Source organism: Aulostomus chinensis, chromosome 23 (assembly GCF_037954235.1).
Source record: "Aulostomus chinensis isolate RoL2024-O1b breed Wild chromosome 23, RoL_Achi_v1.0, whole genome shotgun sequence".
NCBI lineage: Eukaryota > Metazoa > Chordata > Actinopteri > Syngnathiformes > Aulostomidae > Aulostomus > Aulostomus chinensis.
Window position 1 is genome coordinate 1852251 of NC_141342.1, and position 19688 is coordinate 1871938.

The window sequence follows — 19688 nt, forward strand, 5'->3', positions numbered from 1 at the left end:
GAACGTGCAGTTCTACGATGGGATGTACTGAGCAGTGCAGTGTATGTGTTTCCATCCACTCACTTGCTGGCTTTGCTCAGTGCATCAGAGCTCCCCTGCTGTAGTTGCTAGCTCAACCCATACCGAACGCATCCCTTCACATTCATGCACACATACACACACAAAGCTCACCCTCCTTCTTCAATGTCCCCCTTCTCTCTCTCTCTCTCTCTCTCTCTCTCCCTCTCTCTCCGTCTCAGTCTTGCTTGGAGCGCTTGTTCGTCAGAGCGGCATAACAGAGCGGAGTGTGTGTTTGTGTGAGCGCAGCGATCATAGTGAAAACAGAGAGAACGAGACAGATAGAAGGAAGAGAGAGAGACATCCATAGAGGCAGGACTGAGCGGACGGAGAGAAGGCACCACTCCTGAGCATCGTGAGTACTCTACTGTATTTACACGCTTTCCTCCATCCACTCACTATTGAGGGAGCTGTTTCCCAACTAACTGATCTGGATACTGTACAGAGCAGACGGCAAGGCTACTGTAGACATGCACAGGAAGTGTACATGGCTACTTTAAAACTGTTGGCTTGAGTCACATTTTGTTCCGCAGTTTTGAAAACCACTATGTGTGTTTATGTGTCTTTCATAGATTTTATTATTGGCATTTTGTTCTCCACACTTGCAGGCTTTTACCAAGATCACACAGTACTTTCGTTTCTGTTTGCGATGTTTGTGCAGACTGCTGACATGCGGTCCACCACTTGTAAGCAAACCTTTCACGTTGGATGAGGTACACACTGCTGACAGGACAATTTCATTGTCAGGTGTACCTTACTTTTTTGTCCTTCCTGCTCTCATCCTTCATTTCTCATCTTTTCTTTTTCTCTCATCATATCATGACAATTCTGGCATTTTGCTTCCCAACTATATTCTAAACTGAAACATTTTCCCAGTGCTGCATTAGAAACCAATCTCCACTCCCCCACACGCACTACCAAAATTCGAGAAAGGCTGAAATCAGCCGCTGAAAGAGTCTCTCCACACTAAGTTAAGAGTTGTTCATTTTAATGTTTCCACTTCTCTCAGGGAGCGTTAGAGGGGGGAACAGGAATATATCCCAAAGGCTGTTTGGAGAGCAAGGAGAAGTGGCGAGAAGAAGCTAAAGGGGGATTTTGATAACTACTGCCACCCTTTCTTTCCCCTCTCCTCCCTTAAACTAATTATTTCTTGAAAGACTCTTTTTTTTCCTGCGCCAGACACCACAGTGTGTATAATCAGGTGCACTGAATTGCCGCAGCAAAACTGTAAAGTTTCAAGAGTTTCATTTCTTCCTTTTATTTCTACTACCAATATTTTTTAATTGGCACCTGGGATATGTCAGTCGTTACATATTACAAACTCGATTTTTCCAGCGTTTCATAATAAGTTTCAAATGAGTGGACTGTCATGAAGTTATACAATTCCTCAGAAAAAGAAAAAATAAGACAATTTCTTTGAAACTCATGTGTTTTCAGTCACAGGGACAAAATCAGCCCAAACGTATTGGTTTCCTAAATGTGTGTGCATGTGTGAAAGTGTCATAGAGGTCATTGGTGGCCTTTGTTGGGATTTACTCTCACAATAAGGATTTAGCGGGTGACACTTGGGCAGGGTGTGTCTACATCAAAGAGGCTTCTCAGCGTGAAGCGCAAGCAGTGTTTCCTGATGCGCCGGGAGGAGGCAGAGCTGCGAGACTTTATTTTAGAGGGAGGGTTCCTTTATCTAGAAGGAAGGTGGTTAGAATTTTAAGATGAGTAAGGACATGTCAGAACAGTCCTGTCTCCATGAGAGTCAAATTTTATTTTTTTGTGTGATTCTAGTTCAGTTCTCATCTGATGGCTGTATTTAGACTGATAGTGACAGATCAATAATAATGACTTCAAAATTACTGCAGAAATTTTAAATATGCCAGCTCCTTGGTGCATACCCAGTGTACATATGGATGGTAGAGTTTGAATTACCTCTTATATTCATTGTTGAATTTCTATCCTGTCGTCTGAACTATGATGAAATGTGCAAGCAAATTACAAGGACGAGTGTGCAGAAAAGTCAGGGATTTTAATGAGGGCTTATTGACTTGCAAAGACAATAAAATCAAAAGGAGGGCAAGAATTAAGGCAAACAAATAGAAAGCAAAAAAAAAAAACACTGAGAGAAAGTCGACTAGCAATTGAAAAACTGAAGGTATATGTGGGAGTTGAGCAGGTACTTAAATAAATTTATAAATAAGAAGATGACTATATAAATCGTTTTACTCTTAGTAAGTAACTCGTGTGTATGTGTGTGCGTGTGTGTGTGTGTGTGTGTGTGTATGTGTACTAAACTGCTATGGTTTTTTACAAAAATGTGCGATGCAAGTTACCAATGAACTTTGTGCGTGATTATGATGATATTGTTGTTCACAATGTAATTGACCTATATAGTAATTATATTATGAATTATGTAAACCATATCATTATCAATATGGTCATGATATCATGAGGAAGCTTAAGAGGCTGTATTAAATACGCAGTACTTAAAAGGTATGAATGTATCATTACAGTACAACTACATTTCACATGTAGGTAGAATTTTAGAGCAGACCTGAAATTTCCCCTGCAGCAGCAGAGAAAGCATCAAGGCGAGCACCCTGTTGCTCACAGTGGACGTATATTTCACTCAGTCTCCTTTCCAATAATGCTCTGAGATACATACGCTATGATCAAGTTTCAGCAGCAGGAACAAAGGTCATCATTTCATGATCGTGAACACCGGAACGCCATATGAAACTACCTTAACAGCATTGCGCCGTGATTTGTTGATGTCAAAAGCCCCCCCCCATTGCAAGTGATTCTGGTCACTCCAGCTGGATAACAGCATTTGTGGTATTTCCTTTAGCCACATTAGCCAGTTAGCAATCTCTGGCTCATTATTCTCTCCTGTTGCAGTACTTACAATGATTCAGCTCCCCATTCACCTCATTGATGAAACATCATAATAGAACATCAGCCACATCGTCAGAGATACTCCAACTATTTGACCCAGTGTCTAACTATCTGTCATCAGTACTGGAGCCATTCTCTCCTAATATACATCCCTGCAGCAACTGTGCATATTTTTTTCTTTCTGGAGCTTGTTTGAAATATCAAGAATAGGCAAAGGAAAAAAAAAGTACTATTAAATAATGTTTGATGCTAAATGAAAAAAACAAAACAAAAACGTATCTGTCTGCTCTGAATGTAAAATAAACCTGGTCCTCATCACCCAGTCATTTTAACAATAACATCTCATTCAGATTGACATATTCCATGTACAGCTTTCTTTTTCTCATAAACATTCATTTTCATTAGAGAGCATTGCACTTTACCCTTCAACTGCTCCCGTAATTCATCACACACTTTCCTGACTGTCACAGTCAGACGCCACTCAAAAGGTTTCCTCACCGAAAGCAGCTCCCCTCATGCATACAAACCCACACCATTTGGAAGTCTCTTAAAAAACATCCTCTGCATCTTTTTTTGTGGGATTGCTCCAATATTTCACACACCTCCTAATCCCTTTCAACAGAGTTGTTATCCGAGCCCACACTGAACTGTATCGCTTGTGTAGCTTGTTGCACCTACAAGCTGTTTTTTTGGTGAGCATCTTTTGTTGGTTTAAAAGTGAATGCACTACAGTGTCATATTGTGTGTGCGTGCGTGCGTGTATGTGTGTGTGTGTGTGTGTGTGTGTGTGTGTGTGTTTGTGGGTGCTGCACTGACAGCATAGAATTCTCCTGAGGCCTAATCCCCCCTCTACACAAGAATAAAGATGGATAGAGAAAAAGATGACACAGTGAGAGAGAGAGAGAGAGAGAGGGAGACAGTCATGTTGAACAGTGACAAGTCTCCGTGAACGTGTGTGTGTGTGTGTGTGTGTATGTGTGTGCAAAAAATGCAGCGATGGAAGCTTTAGAGAGGGAGCGAGAGCGGGATTTGCATGTGAACAAGGGCTTTAACAGAGCCGTGAATCGTTAATATGCATTCCGAGAGGTTTTGTAGCAAGCGGCCAGAGTTGTTCAGAAACAGGTGTTCTGTGAATCACAGTAAACAGTCTCCCCAAATTTTTCTCAGCACCTCTATTCTCCGGTTCCGCTTACTTTGCCGGTGCTTTCAGTTGCTGTTGCCATTGTTGGGCACGATGGGAGGATGACAAACAAATCACTGCAATTTTCCATCCCTTGAAATCCATGTGGACCAACTGGACTTTAGCATAGACAATGAGAGGTTTTTCATTCAATTCCTTTATATTATTATTACAGATTTCATCGATTGAAAAAATCTGCAGTGTTTACATTTCTAAAAGCTTTCATCCCAATCTTTATCATGTGTAAAAGAGTTGAGAACACTGGGCATGGAACTTAGAAATATTTCACAATGGGTCACTTTCACAAGTCAAGATTCAAGATTATTTTAAATAGGTTTACTGGAAATAACTTTTGGAAGGAGAGCTCACATTCTTTGCTTTCCACTCTTGGCTTTATTCCCTTTTGTTTCGAAAGACGATGTGCATACTTGCAGGTGACTGCAGAGAGGAATATCTATGGAATACTGTAATTTAACAGGGGTTAAAAAAAAAAGTCCCACTGTTCAGTAAGAATCCATGTTTTCATTCCGAGCGCACTCACACTCGGGGATCTGTATCGGGCCCAAGCACAAGTCTTATTTGTTTGAGTAGCATCAAGCGCTCCACACTGTATCAAGGTGCAGTACATTTCCCATGCCCAGGTAATGGGTATCTAGTCCATCTCATTATCTGAGCAATGCCACTGACCTTAGTATAGGTCCCTTCAAGAAGGAGAGAAGGAGGAACATTATGTATTTACCAGGGATATTTTTTAAATTCATTTAAAAACAACAATTTAATACCTGGATACATTATTCCAAAACTAATACTTTACTGGTTACTTAAAAAAAATGAAACAAAGCAAATGTAGCCTTAGTACTCTTTCTTACCAATGCTTAGGTCAGGGGTTCTCAACCTTGTCTATGGGACAGGGCTCATTAAAAAACCAAGCAATATCATGGCAAATTACACTGGAGTGAGGCAGATTCGTCAGAATGAATACTTCAGCTTTGAGGGACATGCTCAAGAGATTTCGCTTAGGTTTTATGGTGAGTTACCCGTTTGGGTTGTTTCTGGTAGTTTGTCCTTATTGTTCACACAACATTGAGGATTGAATATTTAGAGCAGATTTTAATATCGATTTAACAAGTTAAATATTTAACACTGAAATTATAATTTCCGTATCCATTAAATACTTTTGAATAGAGTTATGAATACATTTGAGGTTGGAATCTTCTCTTTTCATCTTTAAGTGCTGTTTAGAATCCAACCTGGTTTTGTCTACATTAAGGTTGATTGTGTAGAGCAACAGGCATTCGATATAAATGTATCATTAACTACTTAGTTGTTTGACAGATTGGTGTCAGTGTTAGTATAAACCTCTATACAAATTAAAAATGGTCCATACAGTATTTATATGTAGGACACCTTAACCAAACATTGCTCTGCATACCACTGCAGCATTTAAACTAAGCCTGTTTCCATTGAAATTTCACCATGTTAATTATATATATATATATATATATATATATATATATATATATATATATATATATATATATATATATATATATATATATATATGTCCCCGTGGAATCAGTCTATCTCTTGTTTTACTGTTGGCAACTCATGCCTCATTATTGTGTCTGTCCTTTCAGAGTTTAAGAAGAAGCACAAGTCCAGTTATACTCTTTTCACTTATTATGAGTAAGTTTGCAATCAAAATTGTTGGAAAAAAAAAGAGCGGAGCCCGAAACAGGAGATTGAAACACGGATCAAATGAGGCCGATTTCAAGGACATTGGAATAGCTCAGCAAGTTCAACTCTTAAAAACTTTTTTTTCCTGCTGAATATACTGGTATGCTTGAGTGACGCTAGAATCCAGCGGTGTTAAAGAAACGGAGAAGGAGAACAGAATATGAAAAAGGTCAAATCATTATTTTGTACAGAAATGTTAGGTTGACAAATGGACACAAATCAATTTTACAATAGTCGTTTGTGTGATTCTCCAGCTACACATCATTCTTCTGGGTCCACAGTAAGTCTAAATATGTGTGAAGATGAAAGGAAAATGTACTGAGTGAATTGCGTGCGTGTGCGAGGGAGACACACGGACGTCCTGATAAGGGATGTTTGGCTCACCGCCACACACGTTCTCATTAAGCTGCCTCACATTTTGCTCTATTTTTAAATGTTTGTCTGTGTGCACCGTTACAACATGCATGCACAGTCAAAGCTACATAAAGTAAGTAAGAGAGAGATGAATGGCACTCTAAAGGATCCACTTAATTATGTTCAATGGCAAGCTTTCTCCCCTCAGCCTTATTTATATCTGCACATGGCAGCTCGGACACACACCTATAAATCTGTGGCTGCTGCAGACCACACATCAAAACCCCTCTCACACCCACATTTACTCCCTTTGCTCTCACCATCCATTTAAAGTTAGTGCTGTATTTCCCATTGACATTCCCATTCAAACTCTCATCCTTGAAATCAAAGTCCATGGAGGTTTGGGCCTCTGCAGTGTAGTGGACCCTTTGCCCACCTATTCTACCCCACAAACTATTGCCCTCTTGCTTGCATGAACACTCATGCATATCAGCCCAATAGTCCGAAGTTTTCTCTGTGTCACTGCAGCTGGAGGGCAAAGATGTATGACTTTGTGACTCTAGCTTGCTAAATATTTTACCTTAAGGCTCTTTTGTAACAGATACCTGAGCAGGATGGTGCAGCGAGGGAGGAGGAAGGTTGTGAGAAAATGACAATCAATCATTAGGTCTGGTGATGTAAGGCAAAGAATTTTTTAAAGCACTTAGTAAGCTGGAGAGAAAGGGATAGCTGTTTGGTTAGGGACTCTACACATTTAGTTTATTTAAGAAGGAACGGCGCAGATAAATAAAATGTGGAACTGCATGAGTTGAGAAATGGAATAAGCATAAAGACGATTGTTTATGAGAGGCGGCATGGCTCAGAGGTACTGTAGAGTGGCAGTCTAGCAACCAAAGGGTCGCTGGTTCGATCCTCACTTCCCCCGGTGACCATGTCCAAGTGTCCTTGAGCAAGATACTGAGCACCTAATTGCCCCTGATGGCCCTGCGACGGACTGGCGACCCATCCAGGTGAACCCCGCCTCTCACCCAAAGTCAGCTGGGATAGGCTCCAGCCCCCCCCCCCCCCCCGTGACCTTCAACAGATAAGTGGTATAGAAAATGGACGGATGGACAACTGTTCATCTAAGATATGACAAGTAACCTGAGATTCCAGATAGTTTCTTTCACAGAACCATCAGGGAAGTCCCTTAATGAAAATGGTTTAAAAAAGGGCAGAGACAAAGAAATAATGATCTATCTATCATTATTATATCTACCATGCTGGGTTTGCTCAAATCTGAATGCTGTGCTGCACTATGAAGTTTCAAGGTCCATTTTCTTTTTGAATTTGTTTTTGCTGGATGCTTCTAGAATCTTGACGATACCAAGGGGCAGACTCATTTGTTCTATTGGTATGTGTGTTAATTTTGCCAGAACACAAAGTTTTTTTCAAAATTCAATATCTATTTATTTATTTTTTTTATCTTTTTAAAACATTTCTGAAAAGAAATGTATTCTTTTAATATGACCACATGTTTTTCATGGAGTTACAATGAAAAAAAAAATTTTGGCATTCACATTGGGATGTCAGTTCTAGAATAAATTCTCCTTATAATATTTTAGTCAACTTAACTTTTGTTTCATATTTGACAACGGGCAGAATGGTTTTTGAATTGTCTGTTGATGATGTGACCAAAGATTTTTTCATAGTCTTATTTTATTGTCATTTCACCGTTCATATCGTTACAGCAAAATATTACCATACAATTTTATTCACCCTCCTGCACTATCTAGTGTCCTCAACAATTATCATACAATGGAGATGCAATTTGAAAAAAGACATTTATCCTCACATTGAAGAATAGATAAGAAATAGAATAATTGGTAGCCATCTCGAGTTAGTCCTCAATTCTCTGGGTCAAACACCCATGTTGTCGCTTTCTTCAAATAATCACCTAAGTCATTTTTTTCCCAAGTTTTTCAGAAAACAAAAAACTGGAAACAAAACATCATAAGGAGTTGATTTAAGCAAAAAAAAAAAAAGGCAAAAATGACGAAGGCTATTATATTAAGAAGGTGACAATATTTGAACTCAGCCTTCATGCTGGTCTTACTTATACGCGACCTCAAACAAATCTAAAATACGCATGCGTATGTTAGCACCTCTGTGACTGGTTCTGCTGCAGCAGCCGCCTTCAGGAGCATATTTTTCCACGGTTGGCAGGTAGGGTTATGTTTTAGACTTTTCTATATCACCCTTTATTCATTTATACCTCATCGCTGGAAGTCCTTGAGGGACTTTCTCAAGTGTAAACCATGATTCAGAAATGAACTGAAAAGATTTTGGTGGTCAAAGGGCGGGGTAACGGCAAGCACACATGGCAGACATTTCAACTGACACTGTGTTTTAGTCGATGGTGCAGTCCAGGAATGGGCCACAATCTTGAATCTACTACATAGGATATCAATATTTGGGGTTAATTCAGTTACTGTTGACGTAGGATAAAAATCCATCACTGCCACCGAGGTGTTCCTGAAATTGTTTTGGAGATATTTGTGATGGGTTCTGTTGGAGATTTCAATAAAATAGAAGAGTGAGTGTCAGCACAAGTAGACATTTTCCTCTTTAACCTTTACATCCGAGCTACTCGGCAGTTAAGTCACACAATATTATTTTTTTGTTTTCAGCCTATTCCACATCCATTATTTGTGACTAAAATGGCATTACATTGTTGTGTCGCCTGAAGCAGGTTCTATGTTGACGAGGATGTGAGGATATTTTTGGGGGCATGGGGAGAGGCTGCTTTGGTGGTTCAGACAGAGAGTCAGACATACAATAGACAGCTTATATTCACCCAAACCGGGCAGGATGACAAGGCAGTGGAGGGAGGGAAGGCCTGATCCTTCTTGGGTGCTTGATATGTAAATTCTCATCGTTTGTCATGTTTTTGTCTTTCATTGGCATCCTCTCTAGTTTCAAGCTCTTCCTCTATTTTCTTCACTCGTTCATCAAACCTGTGGTCTTTTTTCCTTTGAATCCTCCACTTTGTTCTCAGTGTTGTCCTTCTCCCTCTGTTAGTTTTTGCACATCCCTTCCTTTTTTGCCCTCACCCTCAACCATCACATTCACTCCATCCCCCTTATTTCCGTCCATTGCTGTCTCTCTCTCCCTCTCTCACCATGCTCACGCGCATCCCCCTGTTTCCAGGCCGATTTGCCTCGCTCGATGGCGGGGTATTTGACAGGCCTGCTGCAGGAAGATAGCGCGATTGAATGCAAGTCCCCGGGGTGGGAGGAGGAGGGTAAAAAAGGGTGAAGTGGTATTAGCTGGTGAAAAAGGGTTGGCACCAGGCAGTGGGGGTGGGTGGGATCTGGTCTGTAGGAAAGAGAGATCCAGGCATAGGGCTTAGGGCGAGCCAGGCAGAGTGACACTGCTACCAGAGAGAGAGAGAGGGAGAGAGAGAGAGAGAGAGAGAGAGAGAGAGAGAGAGAGAGAAAGAAAGAGACAGAAAGAGTTGGCACTGTCTGACTGAAAAGCTTGTATCTCCAAAATGTCAACTATTCAGGAACATTCGCAATGATATTTGGTGTTGTTTTCAGCAGAATATTTAAGAAAGGTCATTTTAGAGACATAAGCTGTGCATTGCTTTAGAGTACAGGTGACATCAGGGAGATGCTACGTTATTGTTTCTTTTCTCAAATATTTGTCTATTAGGTAACAAGAGGCTTCATCGCTGGGTACTAGTCAACCTTACCAGTGTTTAAGAAGGGTGTCAGTGGGCATCAGTCTTTAAAATCAGAGGGGAACATGTCTTGCCATAGACCTGCTATGTTTTTGCCTCTTCACTGATCTTACTCATGAATAATTCCTCTATACCTTTTCCCACTGCACCATGTACAGGCATGTGTTTTAAAACCAGAGCTATGCTCCAAATTTCCTCCATTAGGATTCTTAAATACAGTACACTTCAGTGTACTACACTTACAGTGGAGTGCACTAATCTTGGCCAAGGTAGTGTTGTCCCAAATCGTGCAGTGCATTGCCATGGTTTTTACATCCTTTTTTTTTCTTCTTTTGCTTTATTTAACTGCGAATTGAAAACAGACTTTAGACGACTATCACAAAAAAACCCACAAACCAATCACATACCACAGTGTTAAATACTTCATTTAAATGGTCCATCATAACTAGGACAATGTAAGCTAGCTAGCAGATACTAACATTCGCTGGCACTCTAATGGTACACAATCATTACAGACCTTGACGGTGGCTTCCTTGCATCTGTACAACACGGAGACATTTACCCTAGCCAGGTCACTATTATCCTTTGCAGCCATTGCAGAAGTTGAGAAGAATGTGATATAGCTTCTGCCGCATCACCGATATAGTATTGGCAGAGAATGGATGGTGTCCATTGTTCCACACTCCATTTTATGGATGGTTTTGTGTGCACCTCAGTTGTTCACTGCATTTTCACATACTTCTCAGTGTGAACACACCCCACGCACTTGTGCACACAAAATATTAAGTGTTTAGTACAGAGGTATACGATTTGGGACACAGCATAGGTAAGCCTGCTTGAAAAAGGCAGATTGATCTCTTCTCCATTGTGAGGAAAACACCTCTGCCTATTACTGCTACTGGGGCAAGAAGGATTCTCAAAGCATACTGGTACTTAGCCAAGCTCCAAGGTCCATCCTCTTCCAGGGCTCAAATTCCATAGTTTTTCTCAGCTGACTCTGTAGCTAGCAAGTTCTCTTTTAATGGGAAAGGATAGCTAACCCCTTCCTATGGTGCCAACTCCATGCATAAGTGACACCATTTATATTCTACATTGGCTGATGGGGAAGTGGAAGAAAATAACATGACAGCAGTTTGTATAACACCGGCATTGTTATATTAGTATTTAAGAGATAATAATCAGGCATATTAGTCTATTTGTATATTTTTCTTCTAAATGTCTTATAGATAGATAGATGTTCCAAACAAAAACCAAAACAAACAGACAAAATAAAAAAAGAAAAGTCATTAATTGGATGAATTAATAATTCATAATAGTATAAATTCTTGATAGCCAACTATTTTGGATTTTGGTGCATTGACTAATCAATGCTCCAAAATGCCTATTTTGGGGGGAAAAAAAGGAGAAAAGAAAAAATAAACAACCTTAAAAACACCAGATGCAATTACAGAGGTGCTTTATCTTTAAGAATATCTTGAAAGTGCTTCCAAGGGCCCGTCCTCTAACATCTTAGCATCCCTAACCGGCATGTGTGCACTTCTTTAGTGCACATTTAATATTTAGAGTTTACAGGCTCTCCTGAAGCTTGAGTGTTCTTTAGGAGTAAGTCATACAAGATAAGTGTCTGCCACATGTTAAAGGAATCACACGGAACATAATTGGCTATCTTTGAATAAGCCATTTTAAAATAATTTATGCTTATACCACTAGCATACCTATGCTGTCAATGCTTGCTCAGACTCTTTCTGACCCCCATTTCACAAGGATGGTGCAAATGGACCAGATCCATTTCGATGGATATTTTAAAGTAGTGCATGAGAAAATGTAGATGGGAACTGGAAGCAATTTTTTTTTCAAAAAGTTGTCAAAAAATAAATAAATGGGAGTGTGTTTTGTCTTTATTTGTATTATGCTGAATAAATGTGCATCACGGTAAGTTCTGATGTGGCACACCTTTAACACAGGTGACTGACCAGCTGTTTCCACAGGATATTCCCAAACTTCATGCTCATCTCTAGACAACCTACAACATGTCGAACACTAGTCGGTACATAAGAACAATTAGCTTGTCCCAGCAAAAGTAATTCAGCAAAACTATGCCAAGACATCTCTTTTCCGACTCTGTTACTGCCCTTTACCGTCATCTTCTGCTATTAGTACTATTTTATTCTCTCCAAACCAGTCAGCGAAAACATACCCATTGTTCGTTTCCGTTTTTGCAACTGATAGTTTGCTGAAAATGTGCTTAAGAAACCCAGGATGTGGGCAGTGGAGAACTGTGTCACAACTTGTAAATAATACATATGAAAAGGCTAATTTGCTTAATATGACACATGTGATTCAATTCAGACTTGAGTTTAGAAATTAGAGGTGACAGGTTTATAATGTCACCGTAGCTAGTTGAACTTGAACCCCCTTAACATGCTGAATCCTCAGAATGAGGCACTAATGAATGAAATGAAATGATTGGTGGTTTCAGTGGCTCTTTATCCTCCTCACCTCATATCAGTGGGCTGTTTCAGTACTCTTGTAATTCTAAATGATTGGCCTCATTGCCTGCCAATCATTTGCCCTCCAGGTCCAGTAAGTAGTATGCTGCAGTGACAGTTTGGAACAAGGACATTTCTCTTCTGACATGAAGTGCTGACCTAAAATCCTCAGAGACAGAGAAAGTTGCCGAACCATTGCACAAGGCCTCTAAAAATACACCATGAGACAAAAAAAAAACCTCTATCATTCACATTCTTATATTATCTTCTTCTCTAATTTATGTATTCTATCCCTTTGTGGTATGGTTGGTTTTTGTTTAGCCCTTGTTTGTCATTGTCCATAAATGCTGAACTGGTATGTGTTTCTCTCGCCTTGTTCTTCCTTCTCCATCTCCATCCTCATTCTCCTCCTCTTTTCTTTTTCCTCCTCCCATCCATCAACCCACCTCCAATCACCCTCGTGGTGCATCTGACAGCCAAGCGAGAGGCGGTGAGAGTCAGAGTGTGTGGAGGAATGAGTATGGGGGGGTCTTTAGATTGTTGTAAAGGGCTGGAGAATTGACAGCTATGGGAAAGGACAGCTGACCCCTCTCATAGAGAGAAGCAGAACAGCAAGATGGTGGGGGTAGTGGCGGTAGAGCTAGAGAGAAAAGGCAAGAGAACAGAGTGCATGAGATGGAATGTAGTAATATTGCTGCTATATAAAGTCCAGTTAACCATTTCAAGCATCATCCCCAGTTTAATCGTCTCTGTCTCAGTTAGTTTGTGTAGAGCTTTTGACTACTTAGAGGTGAATTTCAATCACTTATTTACTCCTGTATTTATTTATTTATTTACATATGCAGAGACAGGGAGATGCAAATTTGTGTCAGGAAATGTTAATTATTTGGTCAGTATTTGGATCAGTGAGCTTGTTAAACATGAGCTCATCCCAGCAGCCTTTGGGTGAGAGGCAGGGTTCGCCCTGGACAGATCACCTGTCCCCCGACGGGCCAATACCTAAAGACAGACAACCATTCGCTCTCTCAGCCACACCTACGGTCAGTTTACCATAGGTGTGTCTAAACTTTAGAGTTACCAATCAGGTCCCCTCTTGCATGTCTTTGGACTGTGGGAGGAAGCCAGAGTTCCCCAGAGGGAACCCACACAGGCACAGGGAGAACATGAAAACTCCACACAGAAAGACTTCATCCAGAAGGGCCAGGGCTCAAACCCAGAACCTTCTTGCTGTGAGGCGACAGTGCTGACCACTGCACCACTGAAATTTTCTAATCAAAATACATTTAAGTACATGTTAATTATCAAATTGGAGTCTCTGTGGGCGGCATGGTGGTGCAGTCTCTGTTAAAATATACCTGATGTCAGGATTGAAATCAGGACACCCCTTGTAATTGTTTTGTTAATTGTCCATCCATCCATCCATCCATCCATTTTCTACCGGTTATCCTGTTCAGGGTTGCAGGGGGGCTGGAGCCTATCCCAGCTGCCTTTGGGCGAGAAGCGGGGTTCACCATGGACGGGTCGCCTGTCCATTGCAGGGCCAACACGTTCTTTAGCCGGGGCCTGAACCTGAAATCTTCTTGCTGTGAGATGACAAGGCTAACCACTGCACCACCGTGCCACCTGTTTTGTTAATTCTAGTTTTATTATTTATGTTTTTTGAGTACTTTCAACAACTTACCAAATTTGTACAACTAAAGCCCTATTCTCATTGGCACAGAACATGTTAACGCTTGCTAAAACCTGGCTTTGTCTGTAACCTGACACTGGGTTAATCAGCATTCACTCCTGGGTTAGCATCACTCTACTGCATTCTACAGTGCATTCTACATGTCTTCTGTAGTCATGTAGCAGCCATCGGTGTTTATTGTCTACAACCAATAAATAGTCAAATCAATCCATAGCTTGCAACAACAAACTTGAGTGAACACGGTAATTTGTTGATCCCAGGGGCACTTACAAGTGATCAGGGTTTTGCTATCAACAATATATGTGGAGGCAATGAGTGTTTTGTCACTTCAGTTGATCACCTCCACAAATTCATGTCTAATCTGCCATAAATCCAACTGCTCCATGTTCAAGATGTACCTGGAGCAAGTAAGACAAAACCTCTGCCATTGACCTCCATACTGCTTTTAATGCAGCTACCAAAGATTGTATATAAGCTTGAGATACTGTGCTCCAGTGCTGTTTCCTTCCTTCTGGAGCAGAGACTGCATTTATTATGGATAAATGAAATGCAAACAAAACAAAACATAACAAAAACAAAACAAAACATCAAGCAACTCCTCATCCATATGCAACAAAAAACATGTTATATTACATTTATCCAGCAGGTAAACCTGCATGAATGCAGGTGTTTGCAGTTGGATTAGGGTACAATGATTAAAAAAATAATGGCCACTTTCATTTGAAAGTTACACAACTCTTTCTTTACTGTAATCAGGATATACAGGAATATGACTACTACACTCTCGAATTGAAGAAGGTAATGTTTAATTTTTATGACAGTTCATTCATTGCAGTTCATAGCGTTATTATGACTCACTGACCTACATATGAACCTGGTTACCATGGCAACGTCAACTTACTAATTCGCTGCTTACAGTGGCTGCATAGATTCAGCAACATACTCGCTACAAACCTCTGCAATTCTCTGGCTTCCAGACACTTGGCCAATCCAGGGAACATGAAACGCTCACTTCTCTCCTCTGCCTGCTAGCAACATCTCTCTCGGTTAGTTTAGTGTTAGCATGGATGCTGTCCAGGAGTCTCTTCAAGTTGCTTAAGCTGTTTTTCGATTTCAGACATAGATAGCACCTTCTTATTATGTTCCTGTCCTTTTCATTCCTGACAAAGTGAAAGTAATATCACAAATGTGAAGTTTGACTCTGCCGTGGTGTCACCATCTAATCCGATATCAGTGCAGCGACAAAAAATACTCCTGGGATAGTTTATTCTCATGTCAGAGCAGCATTATTAGTGTTATTGAATCCAGAATAGAAACACCACCTCTTTATTTTCCTTGGTAATACGATGTAACTTCTATTACTTAAATGTACATTGTAACAGCAATTAATATGACAGTAACTGTGCTTTTGCAAATGTGTTTTCATTGGAAAGGAACGCCCTTAAGGCTGCATGATTTGGGAAAAAAATCAAACTGTGAAATTGGGATTGCAAAAATGATTTGGGATATTCAGGGGAATGTAAATTTTTACATAATTATTCTCATTCTCATTGAAAAAAATGATAATGGTGATTTCTGTCGGGATATGTTTTAAAGAAAAATGTTTTTATAAGTCTGCACAATATGATGTTGAATCTAGCTTTTACTAATTTTGATGGAAAACAGAAAAAAATATAAAAAAAACCCTTGCACTTGTGCGACTTTAAAGTGAGAAAAACTGTCACTTAGAGAAAAAAAAAACAAATCATATGTAGACCATAATTTACAATCGACATGGGCAGATATGTTATTTTTGGGATGCTTATCACAGCTCTAATGGAACAGCACATGGGCCAGTTTTATGGGAAATCAAAAAGTGTATTGGGCAATTTCAGTAATAGATTCAGCAAAATTTCTTTCTCTAAATGCTCATAGGAAATGAGGATATTCTCAGAGGATTTTTTTTGCTAGAGTTTCAAAAAGACTGCATTAATCCAAAGTCTTTAGGGTTATACTTGATGTGCAGCAATTGTGTACTAGTATTTATTGCCCTGCCAACAACACCGGCATTGTGGGATTTCCTAGCTCCAGTCACAAAAGAAAACTCCTGTTTGTTGTATTTGCGGCAAAACTAACGTTGCTCGGGACATACATATTTAATGTATTTAAAAAGCTCTCTCCACGTTATGAAGTCATTTATGATGTCCCCGGTTTTTCATCAGAGCATCATTTCTGGTAGGTGTGTCATTAAAGAATATATGGGGTGTGGGTTTGTTCATGGTGGTTCTCCTCACTGTCCGAGCAACTATTTGGCATTCTGAAATCCCCAGAGTGGGTAGAGAACATTTCTACAGACAGAATTTCTTGATGGTAACTAAAGCAAAGCTGATGCTGCCCTGAATATCTATCTATAGTTAGATGTTGTAATCATTGTGCCTATATCAAACCTGACAATGTATAACATTCAGTTGCCTGACTCCTGCTGCCATCAGCCGGGTTGAATGTATGTGGGGAGCTGCTGTTGTGTAGGAGCTGCAGACCCCTGTTGTCCAGTCAGGACACATTAGCTTGCAGCTCCTCAATCTGCCAGAGCTGCGCCTAAGGAAGCCCGCGGGAAATGTCCCATACTGTATCTAAATGCTAATCCCTAATCACATTTTTAATGAACAAAGCAACCTCAACCACAAACCCTCAGCTTTGTGTGTTCTCACGACAAGGATGGGCCAGTTGAAGGCCATCGAAAATGACTCACATTATTTTTTCCTCTCAAATAAGCAACAGCCATCTGTATTTGTTTTGTGTAACAATTTCTCCAGGTTTTTCCTGTAAAATTAAGGTTTCCCACATATTTGTGGTGGACTAACATGATTTAACTCTTTATCGAGCAAGGAACTATAAATGGTAACTTAAGCATACAACTAAAATATTGTGCTATGCAGCCCAGTAATGTCAGCGAACCATGTGACTTCAATCAGTTGTTATTTATGTAATACTTACATGTTATTTACCTTATGTTAGACATATGTATTTTAAATATATGTTACTCATATTTAGTAAAATGTTAAAAATAATGTTCCTTTAAGTTTATATTTGTTTTCGTTATATTTTTAGGTATACACCTTTTAGAAAAGGTTGCCTTATATTGTTTGTTAGTTAGACAAGTCCAAAAAGGACTGTGTGTGTGTGTTTGTGTGTGTGTGTGTGTGTGTGTGTGTGTGTGTGAGCGCATGTGTACTGACAATAAGTTTGAAGTGAAAGCTGTTAATCCACCTGCTTTCTTAAATGTCAAAGGCATAACTGCTCAACAGTAGCAGTGTAGCACTGCCAAGCTAATCAAAGTTAGCTAACGGCGATGCTGATGAGAGCTACAAGAGAATTCCTAGAGTCTTGTTTGTGTAATATAATAAATTGAAATCCTCTCCAAGCTCACGGCATTTCTTGACATCCTTGCTGTTCCTCAGGTTACATTCAAGACTTTACGTGCTTTGAGCTGCCAGAAAATTTAAATTTTAAGTTCAATATAAACCCAAAACAATCTGCTCTTACATTTTTCAGCTCAATTGACACCAACTCCACTTCATTTCAGATGTTCCTCAATATGGATCCACCTGGATATTGGATTTATTAAAAACTGAGCCTATTGAGCATAAAAATGTTTCAGGAGAAATATTAGTGTAAACTAAATAAATCTGCAGTGTGTGCAATGGGTGTGTGTGTATGTGTGTATGTGTGTGTGTGGGGGGGGATCCACACAGGGATCCCTGGTGTGGCGTGTACACACTAGCAGAACTCCTGGCTCCAATGGGGTGGATCAGAGTGTAAGATTAAATATTTGATCATGAAAAAAAGAAGATGGAAAACTGACTATAGTCATGTTGAAAAAAAAAGGTTTTACAAACTTTCAAGCATCTCTGTGTCTGTATCAGATAAAACAAGTTGCCAGAGCTAGAGAAAATGAAACTGGAAGGACTGTACAGTTGACAGCGAAATATTTTAGGTGTTTTTTTTTTTTCTTGGCCCATGCTACAGTACACCCCTCCACCATGCTTTGTGATACTTAACCATGTAGTTTCTGCACAATTTTACAAAAAAATTGAAAAAAATCACAAGTTCTGCATGATAGTGTGGAGTACCAGATATAGGGCTAAGTAAAATGTGTGCGAGTAAAACTGAAGTCCGTCTGTGCTCTGTGTCAATGTGTGTGCTCTGTGGTGTGTCAAAATAGTATCACGGCAACCTGTAGGTCGATTTTGCTGTCAGCTTTGGGTTTTTGATTTTTCTCATCTTGAGCACTGTGGCATGACAGGTGACTAAGATGTATTCTTACACCAGTTTAAAACCCTGTTGAGTGAGTGTGTGTGAGATAGCGACAAAGAAACCATATGACCATATGTGTAAGGTCATGTCGCACGAAAAAAAGTAATATTTGCACGGATGAGCATGACTCTGGTGTATGTGTTTATTTTCATGTTGTGGATGTCTGGTTTGTGTGTGTTCTGGAGATAAATGAAATTATCAAATGTTTATGGTGCGTAAAATGGCATTTGGCAGCAGCAGCAACCCTGTTTATGCAGTGTGTTTGTGTGTGTGTTTGTATGAGTCTGTGTGTGCCACCCTGTCAGGTGCAAGGTTGTTAACAACTCTCTACACAGAGAAATGGAGCAGAGGCAATACCGGCTCTGTCAGCCAACAGAGAGGGGGAGAGACACAAAGCAGTGAAAGAGAGAAATATGCATATGATTTTTTTTTTCAACCACGCACATGCGCCCACGCAAACACACACAAAAAAAAGTAGAAGATTATTTAAGCGATCTCTAGGTTCAGTTGAAGGTCAGAGGCAGGTTGCTTAGCTACGCCAGAAATGAAAAAGGTTAAAATTAGACAGGGATTTAGAATATAGGCTCTGACTTGCACCAGAAACGTCCAATAACTGCAGTCTAACCTTTTCCGGAGACTATTACATTTAAATCATTTCTTGTTGATTCTGCTTGCGACGGCTTGAATGAGTCACAGAACCACATTAGCTTTGACAGGCGTTTGAGTAAACAGAGAGCCCTCTTATACAGGATAGCGTTCTACTTCAATCGAATAAGCAGCAGCCAAATGACTGTGCAGCTACACCCTCTCCATGCTTACAGTTCTTTTATCAACACCGAAATGTATCAGCAAGCCTTTAAGGAGGAGAGGTACAGCTTCCCGACAATGACCATGAATGTTAGATGAAATTCGATTCCTGTTGAAAAGAATCCCCGTGACACTAGTTCAGGGTTGCGCAAAGTGGGGCCCGTGGACCAAATTTGGCATGCTGCAAGGTCCTGTTTGGCCTGCCAGAAGTAACAGGAAAAGACCAAATAATAAGAGGCCAAACTAAACAATATTAAAGATAATGTGAAAAATTACACTGTAAATTGCAATCTGTGGAAAACAAACCTGTTATCCCATGTTTTGGCCTGAAGCGGATGACTGTATAAAGACATCTATGATGCACTGATGTCAGCTGGACATGTGACAACTGGTGAGTGGAATGAGGTTTTGGACACAGACTCAGAGCGGCACAATGATCTCAAGTTTATTGTATCTATAGGGACAAGG

At 40.1% G+C, this 19688-nt stretch overlaps 1 protein-coding gene across 5 annotated transcripts in view; it reads left to right on the plus strand.

The window, feature by feature from the left end:
• The first annotated feature begins 262 nt into the window (after window positions 1-262).
• The window catches only part of rbfox3a (RNA binding fox-1 homolog 3a), a 661616-nt gene continuing 642190 nt past the window's right edge, over window positions 263-19688 (plus strand). For all 5 annotated transcript variants that reach the window (XM_086195774.1, XM_086195768.1, XM_086195772.1 and 2 more), the window contains exon 1: window positions 263-412. The gene's annotated coding sequence lies outside the window, so the exon portion shown is untranslated. The remainder of the gene's footprint in view (window positions 413-19688) is intronic.